This window comes from Pteronotus mesoamericanus, unplaced genomic scaffold (genome assembly GCF_021234165.1).
Source record: "Pteronotus mesoamericanus isolate MK-2021 breed Mesoamerican mustached bat unplaced genomic scaffold, CSHL_Meso_final contig_347, whole genome shotgun sequence".
NCBI lineage: Eukaryota > Metazoa > Chordata > Mammalia > Chiroptera > Mormoopidae > Pteronotus > Pteronotus mesoamericanus.
In genome coordinates this window covers 15,444,616-15,471,743 of record NW_026555137.1, presented here as the reverse complement: position 1 = coordinate 15,471,743, position 27,128 = coordinate 15,444,616, and the positions used below count along the sequence as shown (strand labels likewise).

At 37.8% G+C, this 27,128-nt stretch overlaps 1 protein-coding gene across 2 annotated transcripts in view; it reads left to right on the top strand.

Moving 5' to 3' along the window:
• FMN2 (formin 2) overlaps positions 1–27,128 on the top strand; it is a 269,775-nt gene that overhangs the window by 208,350 nt on the left and 34,297 nt on the right. The window lies entirely within an intron of this gene.

The window sequence follows — 27,128 nt, the reverse complement described above, 5'->3', positions numbered from 1 at the left end:
TTTTTTAATTAATTGGAGAAGTGAGACTTTGAGCTCATTTCACCTAAACAGAAAGATACTGCTCTGGACTTTGAGCTCTTACTTTCTCCCAGAAAGTAAGGTGACTAAGCAGATGAGTCCTAAACCACACCCAAAACCCAAACACAAACTGAAAGACCATATTCTCCTCTCCGGATGATTTAACTGGGCAAGCCAGCCTACCATATTGGACTACAACACAGATTTCAGCAAATCTTGCTAAGGTTGGCCACACCTTCACTGTGTGTGTTTATTTCAGCTTCTGCTTTTACTTTATATTTAATTACCATATGTGGCTTTCTTCAATTTTGGAAAAATATCATCTGACCAAATGTGATTGTTTTTTTTCCCCCACAGAATTGCTCCGCGTCAATGTCAGCTCACAGGCAGAGAATGTAGAAATGTTGGGTTTATTTAATAAATCACCACTTCTTTATATTTAAAGAATAATGAGAATAGGAGTTATAAAATTGACTTTTGATACCCAGAGGTTCTTATTTATAAATTGTGGCTACCTTCACATTTTTCTTAGATTTTCTTCTGTTTTCTTTCTTTAAATTCCACAGGTAAAACCCACATTTGATAGTGAAACTAACTTCTGAGATAGAAAAAGAACAGATTTAATTTTGATGTCAGTAAAGCTGCCAAAATGACTAAAAGTAAAATTTGAATGATCTAATGTAACAGTTTTGATAGAAGTATCTTTGTCAGTTAATTTAGGTGATATTATAGATAAAGGAAATCAGGCCAGCAAAGGTAGAATAACTTGATACACTCTGAGTAATGAAAAAATGACTTCTTTGTACCACTTCTATTATTTTAAAAGAACTTTCATTTTTCTAGGAAGTTTGTGGCTTTTCCTACAGATTAAAACATTGGTTCGAAGATGTTTGTATATTTCAGCAAGACATAGGCTACTGAAATGTTTTTATAGAACTGTTTTTAAAAAATGCTTCAGAATGGAAGTCTTTTTAAAGTATTTTTTTCCAGTAACTAAAGACAACTAAATGATTATAGTGTAACTAATCTTTTAATCATAAGACAATAATAAATTTGTTACATAGAGAAGCAATTACCACAATCATAGTGACAGAATTAATAAATTAATGTTACTTATTTTGACATATGATGTGATAAATGTTTGTATAGTTTTACAATATACTTAATGTACCTCATAGTATCTTTTTTTTAACTCTTAGAAAGAATACGTTAATTCTCCCCTCTCCTCCATTTAATAAAAATAATAGCAAAAGCCGTTTCAAACAACCAGTAGTAAAAGGCAAGAAATAGTAGTGGAAGAAAGCATATTTGTAAAAGAATTTTCAATCACACATTTTAAAAAATAAATGCTATTTCTGCATGTAATATTGCTTGAGTGGTATTTAACCAAAGCCAAGATTGCATAACAAATGAGTTGAAATGGAAAATTTATCTTTCATGCAAAATAAGGACACAATAAAGGAAAGAAACAAAGGAGTGTTGATTCCAATTGTTTCATATAGTATGTAACTGTTCATTTGTCATGGGAGAGAAAATATTTAATCAGTCCTGAAATGATGCACACATACTTTATCATGTTTAGTGACTTTTAGAGTGTCAGTTTGTAAAGTGTTTATCCAAGGAATGGACTTCTGGAACATGGATAAAATGAAAAGTGAAATGTTTAGTTCATAATAGACATATTTTCCAGAATCGTTCTGAGTAACTATCCGGAGATGAATAGAAAGACTACAGGTCTGTGTTTATCTGGCTGACGCTGGCAGGCCAGGCAGGCTCCAGCCTGGTATTAAAACCGAAGTGACACGGAATGTCTTTGCAGAACCCCCAAACAATGACATCACGCTCTTCACAATATTGATAAAGTAAAACAAAGTTGGAGTTTGTTATTTTCCCATTTGGATTTCTTAGTGAACTGCTTTGACTCGCTCCCCAGAAGAGTTAGCACTGGGAGGCCTGTAGGGGGAGGGGCGGAGGAAGATGCTGTATTTCCCACTTTTCACTTTCAGCCTACGTGGTAGGTTTTCAGCACAGCGCTTCTTTGTACAAAGGGATTTTCTTCTGCAGCTGCATTATTTGAATTTCTATAAAATCCACTGGCTTTGGCTTTCCACAGTGTGGGACACTTGGATAGATACCCTTTGCAGAGTTGCTGGCCTTTGTCAGCTATAAAAAAATCTTCTTAGATGTGGTCTCCTGAAATATTTTACATGTAGCTTTTGTGTATTTTGAATAGAAGGACTTCAGGACCGTCTGCTTTAGAGAGTTTGGTATGTTTCCTTTCAGCCTGAGTTGGTAGTTATAAAGGAAAAAAGATACATCAAAGAATTGCAGCAGCTTTGCAAAGTTTTGTTTTAAAAATGGAAACTTTTTTCCTGTTGCATGGTCTTTAGGTGGTCCAAGGTTGTTCACCCCCCTCTCCTGCCCCTCCTCCTCCAAAGAGCATCAGCCTATCTGGCCAAGACCAAGGTCACGTCCCTACTCTTGCTCACAGAGTCCCTTAAGGAGAAACATTGGCCTATTTGCAATGAAAATATGTTTTAAGTCCTTTGGTAATACTGTGGTGTGGAAATTTGCATCTATACTGATTTTTGAAGGAGGAAGAATATTATCGGCATACCCTAGATTAGTATGAATAGATGCAACAAAAGCCTTTAAAAATTGCCAAACCATATTGTATATTATTTAACCCACTACAATTTCCCAAAAGGAGTGAGGATTATTTTTAAATATCATGAAAATATATACTTACCAAATAATTTATTAAGTGTTTTTTTGTTTTTTTGTTTTTTTGTTTTTGTTGGGAGTCTTTACACTCTTTAGCAATAAAATCATGAGTATCTGGGGAAAAATTTATGAATTGATCAAAATTATTTGATCTGAAGATTTTGAAATCAAGTTAAAGAGCATGAGAATATTTGACATAGTTTTCAACATTGGTCTAAAAACTGTATGAGAAACTAGTCCAGAAGATTCTTGACTTTGACTTATAGTCAAGAATTCACCAAAAGAGCATAGAATAAACAAAGCAGTAAGAAATCAGAAAATAATTTGTGTAAAAAAATGAAAACATTACATGTATTTTCTGTTTTATTCTAGATGTTGTAAGAATGTATCCTCTTGTCTGTTCTTTTTCTGTGACCTGAAACTTAGACTTCACCCTTTTGAACTTGATTTTGATTTCAAGTATTCAATGGCTGTTGAAAAAGCATGGTTGCACACTCATAATACAGATACTCTGTAGTCATTTATTTGGAGAACTTGAAATATAAGCCCATGAAAAGTAAGAGCCGGAAACTTGTTGTTTGTAATATTTGTTCAATCTGTAAGTCAATGAACATACTGGTTAACCAAAAGAAAAAAGATCAAAACCCCTTCAAGCCTCCAAATCTACCCTCTAAACCCAAGCTGTTTTTTGCGACTCCCGAAGGCTCCCCAGTCCCTCAGGGATGTCTCAAGAGACACAGCGCCTTATAGGTTGACATCCATATTTTTAAAATCTGAATTAAGGACTTTTAAAATTTCTGCTCTTACCTATGAACATAAAATGTAGGTCTGCTTTTTTTCAAAACTCATGCAACTTATCTTTCCTTTTTCCTTTTAGTTATATGCCCTATGTTCCTGGTTAGATAAGGAGAAATTAAGATAATAGTCCAAACCTCTCAACTTTATTTGAAATATGTGATTTATCAACTCTGCTATTTAAGTGGCCAAGCCATGTTCTCAGATATAGACTTAGACAACTTCAACCTCATTTTAAAAGCAACCTCTGAATACTTTCATAGGCTATTTTACATGTCCGTACTGTTAGAAGTGCTTTTCGTACATAGTACTGATAGAAAATATCAGGTTCTATTTAAATGGATCGTGGGAATTAAGTTCCTAAGAACGTGCACATGCACAGTTATTCAGAATCGTAGTATTTATATAAACTTCATAAATTATCTTTCACTGCAGTATTTTAGTAAAAATGCACAGATAAAAGGGAGGGCAAGTGGCAAGAGTTTAAATAGTGATAAATTATTGGTTTGCTAAATCTGCAGTTGTTAAACATTGATTTCAGACAGCAACAGTTTTTTATAACCTATTGTATAGTTCAAGGTTAAAATGTACTCAGAGTTTAAGGAAATCCACATCTAAGTAACGTTTTATGTTGATATGTTTTTTAAAAATCAGTTACCACAAATAAAATATTCTTTTAAAAAGTCAATAACCACAGATAACCACAAAATAGTACTTATTTGACAAAAAAAATAAAGAAACTAATTTTAAAAGAACACTAAATATAAAAATCAAGAACTTGATAGCTCAAATAAAATGTTTAGCATTTAATGTAGAATAAATTCTGTGATTGTAGTTACAAGGTATATAGTGCAGTGGGTGAAGGTAAGCTGTTGTCTCTCGGATAATAGTACATAAATTAGAAAAATAAGAGAAGAGTTACAACTAGCTGATATGAAAATATAACTGTAGGTATAGAAAGATACTGGCATTTTCAAAATTATTGGTTCTTTTTAAAATTTTGTCTTTTAATTACAGTTGGCATTCAATATTATTTTATATTAGTTTCAGGTATATAGCGGAGTGGTTAGATAATTATATAAAAGTCGTTAACTCTTAATTCAGTCCTTAAAAAAAGACATATTTAGGTCCCAGCTCAGAAGCAAAACACTGCCATTAACGTTTTCTGTTTGGAGTTTCTCACTGGGTGAATCTTGCAACCCAAACCATTGCCAGTCAATGACAGGCCAGCAAAGTGAAGGCATTTGGAAATAGTGAAACGAGGGCTTCAAATTCAGAGGGGAAAATCAGCTTCAGGATGTTAGGGTTCTGCTAGAAACAGAGCTAGATTTCAGCCGCAGGTTGTCATCCAAATAAACTGCAAAAGGATTAGATAAATAAACCTTAAAATTGAAACTTTAGAAGCAAATATTAAGACATTTATAGGGCTTAGAATGGGAAGATGCTTTGCAAGCACATAGTGACAGCATATTAATGTTTATTTCTGTTTTTGCTACTTATTTCTAAGTGATTCCTTGTATGTTGGTGTTCTACGAACAAATCGCTTAGGGTACATAGGAGTCAAGCTAGTTTCGGAAAGTTTTTCCATTTTGTTGTTATCCTCTTATTGTTCCACACATATATTGCCTCTGTAATGCATTTCACTTTTTAGTTATTTTTATTTCTCTCAAAGTTTTAAATGTAGACACAGTTGAAAAGGTCAGAACGATAAGGCTTAAAACAAAAAACAAAGCCTCCTGCCCCTCACTTTCTGATGCCTTCTTATATGTCTCTCAGCTGTTTCTTCTGATATTTTCTGCCGTATTTGTCAACAATGTCCTTGCATGACATTACCCAACAAGAGTCTGTCCACAGATGATCAATCAGTGACCTAAGGATAAAACCATGAAAAATACCACATTTGAGGTGCTTTTAGAGAAAGGGGGACGTAGTGGAGAGAGAGGTCAACTCAGGGCAGTAAGAAGAAAAATAAGAGAGTTATGACCAAGGTCGCGGTAAAGCAAAGGTAGCAGGAAATCCCAGTAACGATTATGGTGCACAACTAAAAACAAAATTCATGTTTGTTTTAGTAATGGGAAAACAATTTGCACCCTAATCAAAAATAGTTGTATCTTAGATTGATTTGACCCAGTTTAAGTAATAGGGTCAAAAGCAATTTTGCAGTGGGCTGAACAAAATAAAGCAGCGGACACTCTGAGGGTGGGCCGCTTCTTTTGGAAGGACAGAAAGAGAGAGACTGGTTAGAATATAGAGGGAGGTGTGTGGTCAGTGTTTCAAATCAGTTTTGATGGCTGCAACTGAAAATAGAGCTCCAGTAAGAGCCAGAGCGGGAGAGACAGTCTTCATTTTAGGACAATTATTATAGACACAAAGCAGTAGAAAGCTGTGATCTAATTGCTGGTGGCCATGAAGAAGTTAGAGAGAACCGTGGCAGGCGTTGAGTTATGAGTGATGTCATGAACCTCAGAAAAGGTGCAGCTCAGTCGTGGTGAAGCAGTGATCAGGAAGGGCATTGGGGGACAAGAAATAAGGAGACTCCCTTTCTCGACTACCTGACTTTGGAAGGATGAGAGACGGGGAAACGTAAGGATTCACTGAAGAACGTTATGGTGACATGGTATCATCTCGTTAAAACCATGCTTTTATTAAGGACAGTAACAACTGATCCTATTGGAACAATAAAGTATGAGGCTATAAATATGTCTCCACAACACCCCCAACAAACAGGAGTTCAGGAAGCTTAAGAATGGAGCTTGTAGAGCCAGAGGGGGCCTCTTTGTCCAGCGAAAACAAAGGAAGTTGAGTTGGGACGGGCTTGTGCTTAGGAAGGCGAGCAAGCCTATGGGTAAGGAAGGGTAGTGTTGCGGCTCATCACAGCAAGACAGACCTGCGGAGGTTGCTTGGCCGAGTTATTTTCATGATGAATGCTAACAGGTTGCCGCGGTTCATGGGTTCATCATGGGCTGCTGTAGCTCATCGGCTGCAGCTTGGCTTCTTGGATTTGTTAGGCTGAAATGGCTGGGAGAAGCAAGTTCTGATCGGCATTGTCTGGAAAAGAAGGACTTATTTTCTTTGAGTGACAAAGACTGGGAGAACAGATAGTTGAAAAGAAATAGAGGGTCTCTTCAGGCTGAATACCACAATAGAGGAAGGCGGTCAAAGTTGCCCAATGGCTTACATCACCCTATAAATTGTATTGATGGCATTGGTTTGTTGTATGTCCAAAAATCATACAAGAGAATCTCTATAGAGATGGACCAAAAATGCAACCATAAATTCGTTTCAAACTGCATTCTTGTCTTCAAAAATGTTAGGACGCCCAAGAATCTAATTAGCTTGCAAATACTTCTGTGGTAGTTCTTGTTTTCCACCTCAACAATTGCCATGAGGCCCTTTGCTCACTCTTATAAAAAAGGTATTCCACTGAGTATGGCAGTGCTATGCAGTTTGCAACATGCCAGGAATATCTTACAAATATTGTTGGGCTAGTGAAGCAGAGATTTATCCAAGCACTCAAAGTACATTTTTAAAATGCCAGATCATGTCCTTTTTCCAGCGTCTGATCTCTGAATTGACCTCACAGGGAAATTTAGGTTTCCATAGACGTGATTGTGATGACTCACTACTACTGAGGAGAGCTCTGAACACTTCTAACTGCTATTGGCACCAAAATGAAGATTTGCCCTTCTATGCTTATTGTATCTATATGTAAGGTGAGAAATGCAAGAGCTTTGGGGACCTCGGCCAGTTCTCACAATGCTCTTATGAGGACTGGGTAGGGTAACTGGTAGTGCGCATTATGCAGATGAAGACATGGAGAGCGTTTTATTTCTGTTAAATTACTTCCCCCGCTTCAGACAGTGAGGTACCTCCGAGCCAAAAATGGAATTCAAGCCACCTTAAAAGTTGAACATCATGTGTCTAGTGGGCAACTGTCGGATTCAACCGTGAAATGTTGAAGTCAAAATGAACAAGATACTGGTATTTGTAGGGATGTTTTACTCCTATTGAATTCTGCCAAATAATAATTTATAACTCATTTCTTATGTTCCTGCCACTCAATAATCATGTCAAGATAAAACTAGCAATATATGTTAAAATATTTTCTAAATTATATGGTAAAATATACATATTATTAATAGAAGACATTTAAGCTGATTTTGCAAGTATAAGTAGCCCAATGAGAAATCAGACAAAAGTAATAGAACAGTATTTTTATGCTCATACCAGTCGATCATTTTGATTCTGTGCAGGAGGGCTTTGCAAATAAAAGTGGAGCCAACCTGTGGTAGAACAGATACTTCAAACCAATGGGAAATCGTTGGTTGTCTGTCTATTTCATATGTTGGCTGTAAATTACAAATGTATGGGGTTAGAAAAGCCACCACCACCGTGCGAAACAGCGTTAGCATTGATGCAGCGTAGCAGCTTTAGGCAACAGGGACTATAAAGAACCCTGCTTTAAAGAAATGGCTGCGAATAAAATTTGATACTGAAGGTTCCACCTGACCTGGGGAATATATTGAATTTGTACAATTGTTTTTATAGTATTGACTTTTACACAGTATGTCCACTGTACGTGTAAAGTTGAAACGGTGAGCATTTTAGATATCTTAGCTTCTAAGGGAAGTGCTAAGCATGGTACTCCTAGAATGTGGTGATGAGGTAAGCATTTAATTAGAAATAGGCTTGAACTTTGCGTAAATACTTGGGTGGTTAATATAGGCAAAGACTGTGAAAGCGGGTTTAAGAGCTGCAAAGTTTATCAAAGGTATATCCCTGTCCTCAAAACACCTCCCGCCTCAGGCGCATGAGATTGTCTGATACAAGTATCCTCCAAATACTCTGTTTCATAGTTTCTCCAGCCTCCTCAAAGTCCTGCAGTCCCCCTTCGCTGCTGTGCCCCAATTTTCCTGCCCACTTGCTGCATCGGAGAGTAAGTCCACCAGACAAGAACCCCTGGCTCCCTTCTGGTAGCAGACCGCTCCTGCGAACACCTACCGGTCTTTTCCTCCTCTTGTCCCTGGAAGGAGTACTTCCTCCCATCCGATGTCTCCTCTGGCCGCTTTTCCCTTCTGATTTCACCTTCTGTCTTAAAGCCGTTAATGAACCTGTTTCATGACTCTTTAAGAAAAGCCATTTAAGCAACAAAGAAACAAAAAGCAAGAGCGTATACACCCTCCCACTATAGTTTATATCCCCATCCTTCTCCACCTCATTCCATCTGTAATTGTATTTCTTTTTGTTAATAATGTTTATTTATGCCTTCTTTTATAACTTCATGACCAGTCTTGTAGGAAGTTTATCCATCTTATCAGCTTTTCAAAGAAGTAGGTATTTTGTTTGTTGATTATCTCCCCATTTTTTTGGTTTGTTTGCCTTCAGCTTCATACATTACCACTCTTTAATTATCTCTTGTTTCTACAACCTATGTGTTTTTTTCTGGCCTTGTAATTTGAGTGAATAACTCATTTATTTTAAGTTTTTCTTGATTTTTATTTTTTGTTGAAATACAATTGGCGTACAATACTTTATTAGTTTCAGGTGTACTAGGTAGTGATTTATCATTTATATACCTTACAAAATTATCACGATAAGTCTAGTAACCAACTATCTATTACCATACAAGGTGATTATAATATTCTTACTGTATTACCTAGACAGCATATTACATCCCTGTGACTTACTCATTTTATAACTGGAAGTTTTTACCTCTTAATTCTTTTGACCTACTTTGCCTATCTTTACACCTCTCCCCACTGGTAACCGACCATCAGTTTGTTCTCTGTATCAATGAGTCTGTTTCTGTTTCTCTCTTGGTCTGTTGAGTTTTTATTAGATTCTTCCTATCAGTGAAATTACATGGCATTTGTCTTTGTCTATCTGACATTTCTCTTAGCATAATACCCTCTAGGTCCATCCATGCCATTGCAAATGGCAAGATTTTATTCTTTATTATAGCTGAGTAATAATCGTGTGTGTATGTAGATTTATCACACATTTTTTTACCCATTAATCTATTGATGAACATGGGTTGTTTCTGTATGTTGGCTAATGTAAATAATGCTGCAGTTAGCATAAGGGTGCATATACCCTTTTGAATTAGTGTTTTTGTTTTCTTCAGATAAATACCCAGAAGTAGAACTGCTGGATAGTGTGCTAGTTCTATTTTTAATTTTTTGAGGAGCCTCCACACTGCTTTCCATAGTGGCTGCAGTGAATGCACCGATTTACATTCCACCCAGCAGTACACGCAAGTTCCCTTTACTCCACATCCTCATCAATACTTCCTGTTTGTTTTCTTTCTGATAATAGCCTTCCTGACAGGTGTGAGGTGATATCTCATGGTAGGTTTGATTTGCATTTCCCCAGAAATTAGTGAAGTTGATTATCTTTCCATGTGTCTGCTGGCCATTTTATGTCTCTTTGGAGAAATATTTATTCATGTCTTCTGCCAATGTTTTAAACTGATTGTTTTTGGATATTGAGTTATGTGAGTTCTTTATATTTTGGATATTAACCTGTTACTGGATATATCATTTGCAAACATCTTTTCTCATTCAGTAGGTCGCCTTTTCATTTAGTTGATAGTTTCCTTCACTGTGCAAAGCTTTTTAGTTTGATTAATCTTATTTGTATATTTTTTCTTTATTTTGCCCTTGCCTGAGGTGAGATGTGTGTGTGTGTGTGTGTGTGTGTGTATGTATACACACACACATATATATGTAAGATCAACGTCTAAGTGTTTACTGCCTTTTTATAGGAGTTTTGTGGTTTCAGGTTTTACAGTTTAAGTCTTTAACACATTTTGAGTTTATTTTTGTATGTTGTGTAAGACAGTGGTTTAGTTTAATATTTTTGCTTATCTGTCCTGTTTTCCTAACACCATTTATTGAAGAGAGTATCTTTTCTCCCACTATATACTCTTGACTTGTTTGTCATAGATTAATTCATCATTAAGCATGGGTATATTTCTGGGCTCTCTGTTGCATTAATCTATATGTCTGTTTTTGTGCAATTACCATACTGTTTTGCTTACTATAGCTTTGTGATATAGTTTGAAATAAGGGATTATGACGCAGTCAGCCTTATTTTTCTTTCTCAAGATGACTTTGGCTACACAAGGTATTTGTGGTTCCATACACATTTTAGGATTGTTTGTCCTTTTTATGTGAAAAATGGTGTTGGTATTTTGATAGGGATTGCATTGAATCTGTAGACTGCTTTGGGTAGTATAGATATTTTAACAATACTCTTACAATCAATGAATGCCATATATATTTCCATTTATTTGTGTCATCTTCAGTTTCTTTCATCAATGTCTTATAATTTTCAGACCACAGGTCTTTTACCCCCTTGTTTGAATTTATTCCTAGGTATTCTATTTCTTTTGATGCAGTTGTAAGGATTATTTCCTTTATTTCTTTTTCTGATAATTCATTGTCTATCACTATAAACTTCCTATGTGTGGATGGATGGATGCGTGTATGTATGTATTTTTCTGTTGCTGGACAGCTGGGCTGAGTCCAGTCTTTTTAATTGAATTTAGTGGGGGTGACATTGGTTAATAAATTATATAGGTTTCAAGCATACGCTTCTATACTACATCATCTGTCTATTGTATTGTGTGTTCACTACCCCAAGTCAAGTCTCCTTCCATCGCCATTTATCCCCCCTTACCCTCTTCTGCCTCCCCCTCCCCTTTCCTTTGAGAATCACCATACTGTGGGCTGTATCTATGCGGTGTATATTTTGTTTTTGTTTTGTTTTGGTTTTTGGTTTTTGCTTAATCTTTTCACCTTTTTCAAACTTCCCTTTTGGAACTGTGCTTGGTGTACCCATAGATTTTAAAAAGTTAAGTTTTTTTCCCCATTTCTCTAGAGGTATTTTTTTAAGTTTCCTATTGGATTCCTTCATTGACCCATTGGTTATGAGTAGCATGTTGTTTATTCTAGTTTATTCTACATGGTTTTGCTTTTTTCCTTGAATGTGATTTTTATTTTCATATTATTGTGTTCATTAAAGGTGATTGATGTGATTTTAGTCTTCTTAAATGTATTGAGACTTGGTTTGTGACCAAATATGTGGTATGTCCTGCAGAAGGTTTCATGTGCACTTGAAAAGAATGTGTATGCTGCTGGCTTGGGATGGAATGCTCTGTATATGTCTATTAATATCTTTTGCTATAATGTGTCGTTTAAGGCCATTGTTTTCTTAATTGATTTTCTGTCTGGGTGAACTGTCCATTGATCTCAATGGAGTGTTAAAATCCCCTACTATTATCTTAATACGATTACTTTCTTCCTTCATTTCAATTAAGTTTCACTTTATACATTTAGGTGATCCTGTGATGGGGGTACAGATATTGACAAATACCATATCTTCTTGTTGGATTGATCCTTTTATCATTATGTAATGCCCTTTTGCTCTTGTTATAGCCTTGCTTTAAATCTTGTTTTGTCTGATGTAAGTATTGCTACTCTGACTTTCTTTTTTATTCCATTTTCATGGAATATCTTTTCTCATTCCTTTACTTTCAGTCTATGTGTCTTTAGTCTTGAAGTGAGTGTCTTGTAGGTAGTATATATGTTTTGGTCTTGTTTTTTCCATTCACTTACCCTATGTCTTTTGATTGGAGCATTTAGTTCATTTTCATTTTAAGTAATTTTTGATACATGTGTACCTTATTGTCATCTTGTTCATTGTTTTTGTAGTTCTCCTCTGTCTCTTCTGTTTCTTTCTTTGTAATTTAGTGGCTTTTGTTAGTTTTGTTTAGATTCCTTTATCTTTATTTTTGTATCTCTGTTGTAGGTTTGTTGTTACCATAAGGCTCATATATAACAGTCTATGTATGGATATAGCAGTGTATTTTAAGTTGATGATCACTTAAAGTTCAACGCATTCTAAAAGCCCTACATTTTTACTCTTCCAGTCTGTGTTTTATAATTTCGACATGTTACATAGTTTTATCGTATATATACCTTACCTAATTATTGTAAATATAGATGATTTACTACTTTTGATTTTTAACCTTCATACTAGCTTTATAAATGGTTGTTCCACTACCTTTACTGTATATTTGCCTTTACCAGGGAGAGTTTCACATATTTTCTTATTCCTACTTAATTTTTTTTCTTTATTGCTTAAAGAAGTCCCTTTATCATTTCCCATAAAACTGGTTTGGTGGTCATGTGTCTCTTTGGCTTTTGCTTTTGGGGGGAAACAATCTCCCTTCCATTTTGAATGGTAACCTTGTTGGATAGAGTACTCTTTATTGTTAGTTTGCCCTTTAATCAGTTTGAATATATCATCTCATTCTCTTCTGGCCTGGAAAGTTCCTACTAAAAAAGCTGATAGTATTATGGTAGCTGCCTTGTATGGCACTAGTTCCTTCCTCTTGATATTTTTAAGATCCTCTCTTTATCTTTAATTTTTGACATTTTAATTGTAATGTGTCTTGGTGTGAACTAGTTTGAGTTCATCTTATTTTGGGACTCTGTGCATCCTGAACCTGGATACCTGTTTTTTTCCCCCAGATTAGGAAAGTTTCAGCTATTATTCCTTCAAATATCTTTTATGCTCCTTTCTTCTCCATCTGGGACCTCTCTAATGCAAATGTTAGTATGCTAGATGTTGTCACACTTTATTATCTCCCTCATTTAAAAAAATTTTTTTAATCCTCACCGGAAGATATGTTTATTGATTTTAGAGAGCCAAGGGGAGGGGGCGAGGGGAGGGAGAGAGGGAGAGAGAGAAAGAAGGCAATCAATTCATTTAGTTGCCTTCTATATATGCCCTGACCAGGGATTGAGCTCACAGCCTAGGTATGTGTTCTGACTGGGAATTGAACCTGCAAACTTTTGGTGTACGGGATGATGCTCCCATCAACTGAGCCACCTGGCCTTGGTAGCAAATTTTATGTTCTGTGCATACAAATTTAGAGTCATCCTGTCTTCCTGGTAAACCAAATCATGCTATCAATTTCCATCCTTTCCTCTGATAACATTTTCTGCCTAAATTTCTATTTTGTCTGATAATATGTCTGTATCAGCTTTTTTTGGTTAGTATTTATTTGTTATGGCACTTCCATAATTTTCTGTGTCCTTATGGGCAAAGAAACCAATTTAGAGGTTATTTTAATGCCCAGGTGTATGGCCAGCGTGATTGTGCACTTGGAGAGTGGCTGATTGGCCACTGGGTGGGGCCATGGGTCCAGTAGGGCCGCTGCAAACTATATATGAATATTTTAGCCTGGATTCCTTCTTGCCTCGCCCTGTAAGCCCCACCCTGGTGGAGGTGGCCAGGATGAAGCTGCCAGTGTCTGCTGAGACCCTGTATCCCATAGTCCTCAAAGTGTGGAGAAATTTCCCTTCATCCACTATGCATTCAACAGGGATGGCTACAGCCCCTTTGGGGAAGCACTGAGGGATTATTATGCGCTTGCCCCGGTGTTTCTGGGCTTCTCCTCACCGAGACCCAACCATCCCTTCGGTTCTAAGTCTGGAATTGGCTCAATTCTGGGAGCTGAGCCAGGGATCTTAACTTTTCATCGAAGCAACTGCCCTTATCCTCCAGTTCCTCTGTCCTTGCCTTTTCTTTGGTTGTAGATATTAAGCAACGCCCTTGTTATTTGCCCCTAAGGATGCTGTGATCTATTAACGTCTCCACGCTTCCTGTGCCTTGTCAGTTAGTATGGTCATCATGGTCCCCAGACTTTTGACTCCCTGACCCCTGCCACCACATGTATTTCATTCTTGCAGCTCCTTGGGTGCATGCTCTATTTTTACCCTTAAGCATTTCTGCTTAAGGACCTGGCATTTCTGTAGCTGGGTTAGTCTGGGACGACACCTTAATTATCACCTTAGCAGCTTGCAGAGAAGCCGGGGCCTCTTCTGAGGGCTTATCTGTCTTCTAGCCTGGAGGAAGCACTAGCTCTTAGAGGGCAGCGTGCGCTCTCTCTCCAGATTCTCGAGAGTATCAGAGATCTGTAGGCATGGCCATCGGACGCCTCCATCCCTTGTTTCGGCTTCCCAGGTTTTCCCAGCCATGGCTCTCGCTTCAGCCTAGCAGACCTGCTTCCCCGAGCATTCACATGTGGCCGGAGCTCTGCAGCTCTGATCGTTGGCTCTCCTTTGCCTTGCTCGGCTGTTTCTGTCATTTCACTGCAGGAGATAGCTGCCTCTTTCCAAACTACCAAGGAGGCCCTCGAGCAGTCTTTAACTGCTTATTCATGCCCTGGGTTTCTCATTATCCCTCAGCAGAGCTTCAGTCCAACACAGCAGGAGCCAGCCAGCCCCACTGTCTATGTGGCATTGTCGTCGCCGTGTTTTCAATTCTCGGGATCATCACACTTGCGAGGACATCCCCTTCTTCACCAGGACATTTTCTTAGGCTAACTCTGGTGATATCTTCAGCAGCTCATGGCCTCCACTGTGCCGAGGGTCTGTCTGTGCCCCACATGCCACTGAGGACAGTGGGGCGGCGAGTGAATCTGTCCCGGAACCCCTTCTCTCTGCTTGTTTTCTCAGGTTCCTTACAGCCCTGCTTATGTTATTTCAGGTTCTCCAAGTAGCAGGTGCCAACACCGGATTTATTGGGGAAGAATGGGAAGGGAGCCAGAAGAAGCCAGGGCAGCTGTCAGACCCAGACGCAGGTCCAGCCGCCATGGAAGAGAGGGCAGGGAGAGAAAGTCTCAGACTGCAGGGCAGTTACAAGAAGGTCTTGGCAAAGCTGATGGGAAGTCGCCGAGACAGAGTTGCCCTTTAGGACCTTGTGTCTCCTAGACCCGCCCCTGCGGCAGGGTCCCTGCTGTGCTCCCTTGCTAGCAGGAAACAACCCTGGGACTTCCTGAAAGCAGTGTGGTTGCCGTCAGAGCAAAGCCGCTGGGGCCCTTGGGCACTTCCATTCTCTTCTGCAGCTGGAAGTCTGGGTGTTTGTAAAGATGCGCACTTATGGCTGCCACAGGAATGATGCACTGACTCCTCTTACTTGCAATACCTTTAATTAACAAATATTAATTATTTACTCTCTTAGCCCCTTTCTGAAATAATATACATCCTATGTCATGGATGTATGTGTCTGCTCTTCCCCCACACCAGGCTGTCCTGATTGCTGTAGTTTTATAATAAGTCTTGAAATTGGGTAATGTGAAGCCTTCAACTTTGTTTTGCTTCTGCAGTGTGGCGATGCCTGTTCTAGGTCTTTTGCTTCCACATATAAACTTTAGAATTGGTTTGTCAATATTCACAAAATAACTTGTTAGGGTTTTGTTTGGGATTACAAGAATCAGTTGGGAAGAACTGGCATCTTTACAGTATTGGCTATTCTTAACCGTGTAGAGGAATATCTCTCCATTTATTTATACCTTCTTTGATTTTTTTTTATCAGACTTTTGTTGGTTTCCTCACACACATCATATATAATACCTAAGTATTTCATGCTTAGTTTTTGTGCTAGAGTGACATGTATGTGTGTATTTGTATATAATTTAATTTCAAACTTTAGTTGTTCTATGCTGGTATGTAGAAGAGCAATTTTTTTTTATATATTGACCTATGCATTTCAACTTGCTTTACTTGTTTATTAGTTCCAGGAGATATTTTGTAGATTCTTTGGCATTTTCTACACAGACATATGTATCTGCAAATAAAGACAGATTTGAGTCTTCCTCTCCAATCTGTGTACCTTTTATTTCCTTTACTTGTCTTACTGCATTAGCTACTAAGGCTCAGTACAATGTTAGAAGGGAACGGTGGAGAGGCTGCCCTTGCCTCATCTGTCCTGGGAGAGTGGCATTCAGTCTCTCATCATCAAGTATCACGTTAGCTGCAGGTGTTTCCACAGATGTACCTTATTAAGTTGAGCAAGCTCTCTATTCCTAGTTTGCTTGGAGTTTTTATCATGTTGTTAGATTTTCTCAAATACTTTTTTTTCACATCAACTGCTAACATCATATTACCTTTTTCTTTCACTTGTTTATATGGTAGATTAAGTTGTTTTATTTGAATATTAAACCCATTTTGTGTAACTAGAGTAAACCACACTTGGTCATGGTATACACCTATTTTATTCCTGTTGAATTCTATTTGGTAATGTTGTGTTGAGAATTTCTGCATCTATGTTCAAGCATAATATTGACCTTCATGTTTTCTTTCTTGTAATGTCTTTGCGTTGTTCTGGTGTAAGCGAATGCTGGTCTCGTAGAATGAGTTAGAAACTATTTCTTCTGCTTCTATGTTCTGGAAGAGATTGTAGAGAAGTGCTACCATTTCTCTTATAAAAGTTTGGTAGAACTTATCAGGGTACCCACCTAAGCCTGGTTTTTACTTTTTTGGAAGGTTATGAATTATTGATTTAATTTCTTTAATAGATGTAGGTGTCTCAGTTGACTTATTTGTCCTGTGACAGTTTTGGTAGTTTGTGTATTTCAAAGAATTTAACTAGTTTATCTAAGTTATCAAATTTGTGGGCATAGAATTATTCATAATACTTCTGTAAATGGCTATGATATTAATAATGATAATGCTTCCTTTATTTTTCATATTGCTAATGTGTTCTCTCTCTCTCACCGTATTGTGTATATATGAACACAGCTTCCACTTCTAAGATCTTTGTTATGTCTTTTTTCCTTCTTTCCTCTCTGTGTGTCTGTGTCCTAATCTAGTCTCATAAGGACATCAGTTATATTGGATTAGAGCCTATCCATTTAGCCTCATTTTACCTTAGTCACGTCTTCTTCCCTCCCTCCCTCCCTCCCTTCTTCCCTCCCTCCCTCCCTTCCTTTTTTCCTTCCCTCCTTCCCTCCCTTTCTTTTCCTTTCTTCTTTTTTTCCTTCCTTTCTTCCTTCCTTCCATATGAGCACAAGTTATTTCTTTTTTTTTTCCCCTATAGTTATCCTGGCTAGAAATTAATCGATTTTCTTGTTATTTAAAATAAAAAAGTTTTTCGTTTTGCTGATTTTTCTCTAGTTTTTTCTGTTTTCAATTGCATTTATTTCTGCTCTAATTTTTAGAATTTGTTTTCTTCTGCTGGCTTTAGACTTAAATTATACTTTTGACTTTAGTTCTCTGAGGTGGAATATTATGTTGTTGATCTTAAAGAATGTTTTTTCTAATATGAACACTTTATGCTATACATTTTCATCTAATTTCGGCTTTATCTATATCCCACAATATTGATGTATCATATTTTCAATGCAAAAATTTTCTAATTTCCCTTGAGAGGTTCTCTTTGACCTATAAATTCTTCAGAAATGATTTAGAAACTTTCCTGTTAATCTTTCTGTTATTGATTTTGAATTTAATTCCAGCGTAGTCAGAGAGCACACTTTGTCTGGTTTCATTTCCTTTCTCTATTTCCCTTACCCCACCCCTTACTTATGATGTAACACAGGACTTTTATATAAATTTAAACCGATGTCAGCATGTCGTCTCTTAGCAGACAGCCGGCCAGCCCCAGAGCGGGTTAACCACTGTTACTGTTTCCTCCCTACTCATCTGTTTCTTTCGCTGAAGAAAGTTTTTAGGAGCTCCTGCCAAAACAATTCCTTTACTGTCACGTTATCGACGTTAATTCTTAGCTTCAGCAATGTATTGTGATTGTATAAGACGCTGATATTCAGAAAGGCAGAGTGAAAGCTATATGGGAATTCTGTATCTCTCTTTTTTCAACACTTCTGTAAATCTAAAATTAATAGAAAGTGAAGCTCTGAAGTAGAGAAACCAAAGATTCCATAATCTTTTAGGAAAGATAATCTTTTAGGAAGGAGAAACTTTCAGGAAGGATAAATTGAAATAATGTATTTAATTCCATTTGCATGGGTTTAACCTAAAGGAGTTTAAAAAAAAAAAAAGCTCTGTTAATATTTTCTTATTTGTTCTCTTATTTTCAAGTTCAAATAAGCAGCACGGGAATAGTTCCATTTTTTAAGGGCGTAAGGATGAAAATTACTAAAGGTTATAGGTTTAAGTTAGGGACCCCTGAGAAAAAAATAGTGGAAGGGTGGTCTGTGAAGGCGGTTTTCAAAATGAGTGAGGACACAGAAGTATTGAATTATAAACCAGCTCTTCATAAATAATGGCACCTTTCAGTGAGTCTGAATAGCTGAGTGAAATAGTTTTGAATGAAGAAATCTGGATATGCTTTTGCACTGGGGGAATGAGCCAATGATAAGAGATTTTAGATGCTGGAAATAAGACACAATGGATTCGAAACTTGCCTAAAGAAAGTAGTTGTGGATAGGTTAACTCTGCTGAGGTGAATAACTTAGGATTGGTTTACAGGTGATGAATGTTTCCCCTGGGAGATGAAGGTGCAATGATGGGGTTATATAGAGAGAGTAAGTTTTAGAGTGGTGAAAAGGTAAAGAAATTAGGAAAGTGAGATTTTGTTGTCTGGTTCCTGATTTTAAGGCTCAGCTGAAGTCTCAATTTACATTGTCTCTTCAGGGCCAAATTGAGCCTGAAAATGTGTCACTTGGATTTTCCAGCTTCTCTTTCATGTTTTGTATGAGCTGATGTTTGCTCTGATGCTGAATTACCTTTTTTTTTTTTTTGGTAAGAACAATTGGCTATTTTGAGATCACAATTACCCTGAAAGTGGAAATACCACAGTTCTTCATTTTAAGAGAAAAGAAACAACCAGTTTGTCCTCTTCCCAATCTTAATTCCTCTGATTTTCTGTTGTTTGGAACAAAATCGTTGGCCTAACGGTTATTCTTTGTGCTTTTTAGAAGATGTGGGAGACCCCTCAAAGGCCTTTTAATAATGAGCAAGGGGATTTATTCTTCCTTATTGGAGTAATAAAATGTATTATACTTCATATAAGCTTCTCTAGGGGTGTAGGAAGAAAGTGGAAATGAGATGATGATTTAAGATACCAAAAACTTCAGTTATTTGTAGAAGGCTTTAACTGAAAATAGATCTTTCTCCTGAGACTTTAGTTTGTTCTGAAGAATAATATTACAAAACCCAACATTGCACAATAAAAATGGCAAAAGCAAAGGAAGATTTATGATGATGACCCTTGGCAGTTCATTTAAACTCTTATGCTCTCTTGGCCTCTTGTTTAATGCTGAGATGCTTTATGTTCTCGGTTCTGACTATAGGAGCTAACTTAACTCATACAGGAGTAATTCTTAGTCTGTCTGAACTCTCATTTAGTACCTGATTTTTTTTTTTATTTGTTTGTTAAACCCCCAAAGGATGATGATTTGAGAGAAAGAAGGAGGGACAGTAACAGAGGAAACAGAGAAGAAGTCAGCCCAGTCCTACTTAGAACAACTGACCCAGGACTGAATTGCTGGAAGGCCCCTTAGATCACAGAATGCGTCTAAGAAACTACCTCCTCAGACCCTTCACTTCCACCCACCAGTCCAAATATAGAAATATCTCAGAATAGCCTGAAATGCTTTTGGCAGTTGAGCCAGGGAGGGAGGACTTTGGTCCCAAGGCTTGTTGGTATTAGCATTAGAGAGACATTAATAATTGGCCTGCACTGGTCTACACAGAGCTTGGAGATGGAGCAGAATATCAGAACAACTCAGATCTGAATTGTGGTATTAGCTTTACTGATAACTACGGCTATATTTGTGGTGGGAGGAAAGGGAAGTGGAATTAAATGGATTTCCTTCTTTCAGCAGACCTCTTGGCTTAGCTGCTGACTATGATATGCGTGTTAAATAGGTGCCAGAAAACTGCAAGTGTGTGTGTGTTCGTGTGTTTGCAGTATAGGTCATGGGACATGAAACAGTCGTATGAAGTCAAGTCAAGAATAAAGGATGTATCCTGTTGTTGCTGTTCACCTCTTATATGATACCAGGGCAGAAAGATATGTTTGTTCTTTTTGCATAAATGAAGTGAGAGGAATTCTCTTGGCTGGAGTCACTATAAACTTTCTTCTGAGCCAAGGGAGATAAACTGCATAGATGAGTAAGGAGGAAAGGGTAAGGGTGGACTGAGCCATTCTGGGGCCGGCCTGCAGTCCCCAAGGAGACTGACATCAGTTTTGTTATCTCATAATTCGGGAGGGTATAGGAAAAAGAGAAAGGAATTGCTCTCCTTAATTGTTTGGTACGGAGAAGGAGTGCCATGTCTTTTTACACTCTGTGAACACACAAGGAAGATTCAGGAGGAAGCTTTCATGCCGCCGTCACCAGTAATAAGTGATAAGTGATAAGATCCATCACTTACGGGTCTCATTATGGGCCTGGCAACTCCATGAACCGCATTACATACTTGGTCTCACTTAAGCCTCATGATAATCTGATTAGGTCGGAAGCATTGTCATTCTCGTTTTAGAAATGAGGTGGTGAGCCCTGGCTGGTGGGACTCAATGGATTGAGTGCCAGCTGGTGAACTGAAAGGTCATGGTTCGATTCCCAGTCAGGGCACATGCCTGGGTTGCAGGCCAGGTTCCTGGTTGGGGGCTTGTGAGAGTCAACTGTTGGATGTATCGCTCACACATCAATGTTTCTCTTCCTTTCCTCCTCCCTCCCTTTCCATCTCTCTAAAAATAAATTAACAAAGTCTTTTTAGAAAAAAAGAAATGAGGTGTTGAGACTTAACCAAAGTTATTTAAGTCAACGTAGGTGCAGGGTGGGTGGAGCTAATACAAAATCTTGGTCTTTCGAGACCAAGGCTATTGAGAAGCTGAACAGATTTCTTCTACTACAGTGTCCCTAAACACCAAAATTTTTGTCCCCAGAAGTATGTAGTGTAGCTATTCAGTAGAAATCATTCTTTAAGCAAGTATTTTTTCCCACAATTCTTGTTTGGGTGTTGGGAATAAAGCAGTGAACATAAAAGATAAAAATGCCTTGAAAAGGACAAATTATAGCAGAGGAAGACAAACAGTAAACAGGTAGACAGAATCTCTAGTATTTCTGATGGCAGGGAGTGCTGTGGAGAAAAATCAAGCAGGAGTATTAGGGGAATCTATTGTTGCAATTTGACTCTGGCTTTTCGTGGAAGAGCTCACCAAGGCAAGAGATCAGAACAGGTGAGGGCAGCTCCATGGGTCCTGGGGTCAAGAATAGTCCAGGCAAACAAAGAACAAGGTATAGAATCAGAATGTCAGACCCTGCAAGGCCGGACTGTCAGGAGCAAGAAGCCAGTGGGTAATGATATGGTATTATTACTCTAATAGATGTCAAAAGCCTCTTTGACATCAGTCAGTAAAAAGTGAAATAATAGTACTGATGACCCTGAAGATTAGCCCATCTTTATATCACTCGTCCCAGATTACTTTTGGGGGTACATCCTTTTTTTTAATAACCAAGATCCTTTCTGGAACAAGCCTCCACACATCACAGAGTCCTCTCGTGTGTTATTTTCAGTCTGCTTTCAGGTCGTTGAAGAGCACCTTGTCAGTCTGAACCTTGTCTTGGAGTGTTTACCATTCTTGAAGTATATACGAGAGCAAAGCAGTTATTCTTATAAGGATTCGGTTCTGAGATCCGTGGTCAACGTCTGGCAGCCCGTAAACTGAGGCATAACACAACGAATTGTTTTGAATAGCAGTTGCATTTTTTAAAATTAAATTTATTGGGGGTGACATTGGTTAATAAGATTATATAGGTTTCAATTCTATGATACGTCTTCTGTACATTGCATTGTGTGCCCACCACCCAAAGTCAAATCTTCTGTCACCATATATGACCCCCTTTACCTCCCGCCACCCCCATCCCTTCCCTCTGGTAACCACCATACTGTTGTCTGTGTCTCTGAGTTTTTGTTTGTTTGTTTTTCTTGTTTGCTCACTTGTTGCTTTCAGTTTTATGTCCCGCATGTGCGTGAGATTGCATGGTTCTTAGCTTTTTCTGTCTGACTTACTTTACTTCAGCAGGATAGTCTCAAGCTTGCATTTTTCTTTGTCTTTGCCTTGCCATGCGTGGTGCCTGGCATACCTACTCACTGAGGAAGTAAATGAAAGTGGTAGTGTCCTCATCTACGACTTCTACGGAGTAGGTGCCAACAGAATGGTTGGGCTTAAATTCATGGTTTTCGATAGTGCTCACCCAAGGCTAGATCCTGTTCATAGGTGGGAAGTAACTGATAGAACTAGCAGGCAATACAATATTTTTAAATGTTTTCATTTGCAGAGAACATGCTTCTCCCTACAGGTCATAACTTGTGGCAAGAAAATACTATTTTAGGATAATTACTAGGACATTTTGGTTGTAATAAAAACTAAGTTTTGAGTCATTCTTTATGTGTACAGTTTCCAGATAAAGACTGCCTTAAAAACAGATGAGAAGTTAAAAAGAATATAATTCTCATTTTGTAGTGTGCCCACTTTTCAAATAAGGAAATCAAAGCTATTTTAATTACCTGTGTAATGTAACTTGTAGTCAAAAACAGTATCCAGTAGAGGTCTTTCAAGTAATGTTATAGCCTTTAAGAAATATTTCTAGAATGCCATTTTGAAAGATTCTTATAGCCATTCATTACTTCTTTGTACTAACCTGTGTGTGTGCATTTGTAATTTAACACATTCTTTATTATGAAAACTTTAAACATGTGCAAAGGTAAAAAGAGTTTGCAATGTGATCTTTGCTGATCACAGTCTGGGTTCCAGTATTGTTAATTTTTACCTAATTAGTATTGTAACTATGCTTTTCAGTGGACAGAACTAGAATTAAAATATGTTGTTTTTTTATACTTCCAGTTCAAATTTAGGATAGAGTTCTTACCTGTAAGATTTGACATTCTATGTCCTTTTCCACGTTAAGAATTCTGATCTGCTAATCCATATATCAATGTCTTTTCTGCCATCTTCATTTTCTGAACCTCATTCTGTAGTAAATTCTCAATAATTGATCATTAGAACGATGTTCCTTGAATTATTTCATACTGAAGACAGTTTTCCTGTGTCCTTCACACTCCAAAGTCAGTTTTCTTGGCTAACAATATTCAGCTCACACTTGTGGTTTTAGTATCTTAAATATGTTATTGTACTGTCCTCCAACATAGGGTATTGTCTAAATGTTTCATAGTAAGATTTTTTTCTTTATAATGACTTTTTTTTGCACAATGAACAAATTTTTTCCTTATTATTTTTAAATACAGTAGTTTTACTAGAATATGTTTCAGTTTTGATTACTGGCACACACATTCAACATGTAGTTTCAATTTTTTTTTTTCAGAAAAATATTCTTGAATCATATTATTAAGTGTATTCTATTTCATTGCTTTGGTTGTTTTTTGTAGGGGCTTGTATAATACACATGGAATTTCTTGTGTCATGTATTTGGAACTTTCTCTCACTTTTTTTTGTAATTTCTCTTTGATCTTTAAAGGTTTCTTTCATTTTATCTTCTATTTCTGTTAAGAAATTTTGTTGGTCATATTAGCTCTTCTGCTACTCAGTTTGGTCTTCATGTGTGAAGTATTTTAAATTTTATGTTCTTTATTAAATCTTGTTATTTAGTTTCTGAGTTTTTCTGATTTCAAATTATGTTTCATTACAGCCTCTATCATTTCGTTAACTTCTTTTAGCATGTTTTAAATATTAGCCAACAGTTTCCATCTATTTCATCGATATATCTCTCTGGCATGTTCTCCTTGGTCTGTAGATCCATTGTGTTGCTTTGTTTGTTTGTTTTTTGTAATAATTTTGTTTAGGACTTGATCTTTCTTCCTTCTCATTCCTTGTTTGTGTCTTCTTTCCTGTTCTCTACTTTTTCTCTCTTTGCTTTTCCTTTTCTATTTGTTATTGAAATTATTGGGGTGGCACTGGTTCATAAAATCATGCAGATTTCAAGTGCACAACTCTGTAGACACCATCTGCATTTCACACAGTGCCCTCACCACGCAACTCAGGCATAGCTCACACGAACAGCTGGGTTCTCTGAGTCCCCTGTTGCCTCCCCCCGGGCCAATGACGTTACCCATGGGTTTTTGCCCTCTCTGTGGTTTGTGCCACCTGCTTGCATTTTGAGGTTTGTGAGGATATTGGACACAGTGTTTTTGTGGATATTTTTCCACGAGCTCTGGTTTTAGTATCTTAGTTGCTCTCTTTATGGCCGGGGATTCAGGGAAATCCCACACAGTTCTGTGGCTGAAGCCATGTTTTCAGAACTCTGTGGCTTCTCTTGCTGGCATTGTGAGCAGCATGTTTGTGTTGTTTAACGTTCGTAGTGGAAAAAGTGTGATACTGATCTTTTACACAAAGGGGCATTTGAGCAGCAGATTAGAGGGTTCTCTGGAGTTGTCTCTTACTGTGACTTCTGCATTTTCTCAGGGTTATAACTGCAGCTCTGTTCGCTACTGGCTCTCAGTGTCCCAGGCTTAATTCAAGAGAGACTCACAGGAGAGCCTGTGTAGCGAGGAAGATCCCGATAAGACATCTGTTCTTTTCAGTGATCCCACTTTGCTATATGGTGGATGGGCTCTTCTGGGCTTCAGATTTACTAGAAGGGGGTAATTCAGAAAGGACGGGGCCTCTCCCTACCCTCAATCACCTAAGTGGGTATCTTTCGTCACATTAATGAATTAGCTGAACACCAACTAACGGAGGACAGGATTGTAGAGCTGAAAAGGCGTCTGGAATTCAAGGAACCTCGATAACATGTACAAATTACGGCCCTCTTATTTGATTGGTTGTTTCTGAAAAGTGCTTAGACTTTCTTCTGACGATGGGGTGGCTGAACACAGCGGGGACAGTGTCCCTCAGAGATCCTTTACTCTCCGGTTGCACTCTTGGGTGACACTTATTCTTTTACCACGGTCCTTTCCAAAGAAATGGCCACAGACATAGGTTCTCTTCCGTGAGAGTCACGCTGTCAGCCAGTTTTACACACTGACCCGTTTGTCTCAAAAATTCATCAAGTTTTTCCACAGGTATCATTTTAAATGAAAAAATGTTTGCATCTTATAAAGTTAATATATACATTGCTATTTTACATCGCAGTTCATAACTGGCAAGGTACTTTGCATCTCATCTTCATAACAACCTTCAAAGAGCAAGCATAGCTTCCATTTTACAGACGAAGAGACTGGAGCTCAAAAGTTGTTACCTTCTTAAAATGATGTGGGAAATTTATTACAAAAGCCAAGAGGAAATTATTAAATAATTAGAGTAATTATTACCACCATCAGAACCCTCTCTGCATGCCACTAACTCAAAAATGTCTGTAGGAAACATGATCACCTGTGTATCTGTTAATAAATTAGCCGCAGTTATGTTAGTTACAATTTAGAGAAAAATTTTAGGGAATAAATATTTATATTTTGAATGTGTAATATGTAGTATATGTAGTATAAAGTAATATGCAATGTTAAATAAATTTACCATATGTTAAAACAGTCAACAAACACTGTGGAAATTTATTTATTTTTCCATTAAACTTCAAAACAATTGTTTATGATACTCTGGTATACGGATGAAAAAGCTGAGTCACAGTGATGTTTAATGGTTTGCTCGTATAGCTGGTCAGAGTCGGGATTCACTATTCTATGTCTTCTCATTCTTAGTCCTGTATCCTTCCTTTACACCTGCTACCTTATGATGGAACTTTCAGAATGTTTTAAGATGGCTGCATGAACCAGCTTTTACAGTTTAGAGAACTGCCCACGTGGCCTGGCCTGGTTTGTAATAATCAATTTTATAAAGCATAATTACTAGAGAAATGACGAAAAAGACTAAATGGAGAGCCAAAGAATATCAGACCTAATTTCAGCCATATGGGTCATAAATAGTCTTTGGGCATATAAGGAAAAAGATTGGGTTTCCCAGGAGGGAGGTGTGTGTGCTTTATCAGTTTTCATAAAATATGACCCAGATATGTGTCCAACTATTTATGCTGCCTGCCGTCTGCTCTCCTGGCAGCCTTCATGTCATCAACACATTCTGGGGACACATTCTAATGTCATTCCCATAGCTCGTGGCAGCCAGATTCTCACATACCATGCCCACTTTACAGCCTGACCCTTTCTCGGGATTAAATGATTCTACTGTGTCATTTTCCTACTAGGCAAACTAGAAAGAAAGAAATAATTGCCGCAAGGCACACATTTGATCAAATCAGTACTGTCATCTGTCCCCAGAATCTAAAAGGTGTTTTCCCTGGCCTTCTTGCTGCTTCAGGACAGCCACAAGGCAAGAGTAAAAAAGACAGAGCAGACCAGCCACACGGGGTGACCCACAATCAGGGTGGCTGGGAAATTTTGATTTTGTGTGTGATACTCCGTCTCCTTTACCTTCTGAGCAAATCATCCTACACATCTCATTTTTTAAAATAAATTAATTTATTTTTAATCTCACCTGAGGATATTTCTTCATTGCCTTAGAAAGAGAGGGTGGCGGGGGGAGAGAGAGAGAAACATCAATTGGCTGCCTTCTTGTACACACCCCAAGACCGAACCCACAACCTGGGTATGTGCTCCGAATCAAACGCACAGTCTTTCAGTCTGCGGGATGATGCTCCAACCAACTGAGCTACCTGGCTGGAGCTACACATGACATTTTTTAAGGCCCAAGTCAATGACATACTTTTGCATAGTAGGGATTTGAAATCAGCCACATGAGAAGCTGAATGTGTGCACGGATATGTGTCCATCTATGTATGTGTGCCCACACTTTAAACAAACAGC